The sequence below is a fragment of the Procambarus clarkii genome, chromosome 84 (assembly GCF_040958095.1).
Source record: "Procambarus clarkii isolate CNS0578487 chromosome 84, FALCON_Pclarkii_2.0, whole genome shotgun sequence".
Classification (NCBI taxonomy): Eukaryota; Metazoa; Arthropoda; class Malacostraca; order Decapoda; family Cambaridae; genus Procambarus; species Procambarus clarkii.
This window is the reverse complement of record NC_091233.1, coordinates 3,168,359-3,169,366: the sequence shown is the minus strand read 5'-3', so window position 1 is coordinate 3,169,366 and position 1,008 is coordinate 3,168,359.

Genomic DNA, 1,008 nt, shown 5'->3' with positions numbered 1-1,008 from the left:
TTCACACCCCTCAGGGCCACCTCTTCAACCCCCCCCCCCCCCCCCAAACCCCCGGGCCACGCCTGAACCCCTTACTACTCCCCAGCTCTCGTGTACCCCCACCCCACCCCCACCCCCTAAGCCCTCACCACAGTAAACGAACAATTGCAGAAAGAAAATTATAGCAAATAGAGATAATTACAGAATGAGAGAAAAGAGCAACAAACCCTTCCTCCTGATTAGATAGTACCTATTGTGACAATCGTCAATAGTCACGAATTCGTACGTACTTATCTTTTAGATAGTAGTATACTGACTACTAAAGAATTCTTGTATAAAAATGAAACTAGAAAACAAACTTAAATATTCCTAGACTAAGTAGAGCACTCATATGTACTATAATAGGCCTCAGATATCGTGTATTAGTCCTAAGAAAGTTAGGTTAGTGTAGTTTGTCTTTGAAACATAAGTAAAAATAGTTTTCCGGTTTGTCCAACTCAATAGTGCGAATTTCTACTTTCTAATTGCGTTGTACATCGGTATATATACTATGGGCCTCACCGTTACTATAAGTACTACCAAAGCAAGAGGTTGGGCTGTGTAGTAATATAGTATAGGGGTTAAGGCGGCGAGACGCTCGTGAAGGCGTTTGTGAATGTTATGTTACTAAATGTTACTGTTACTTGGTGAGAGTTACTGTCGTCGTCCGGGAGGGACTACATTCCCATAGTTAATATTTTGTGTTTTACTGCCTCACAGGGAAGTTCCCCAGGAAATGCGCGCGCGCGCGAGTATGTATTCACCTAGTTGTGCTTGCGGGGGTTGAGCTCTACTCTTTAGGACCGCCTCTCAACTGTCAATCAACCAACTGTTGCTACCAAATTTTTGTCGCCCCCCCTTCAACTCACACACACATCCCCAGGAAGCAGCTCAGTAACAGCTGTCTAACTTCCAGCTACCTATTTACTGCTAGGTAACAGGGGCATCAAGGTGAAAGAAACTCTGCCCATTTGTTTCTGCCTGGTCCGG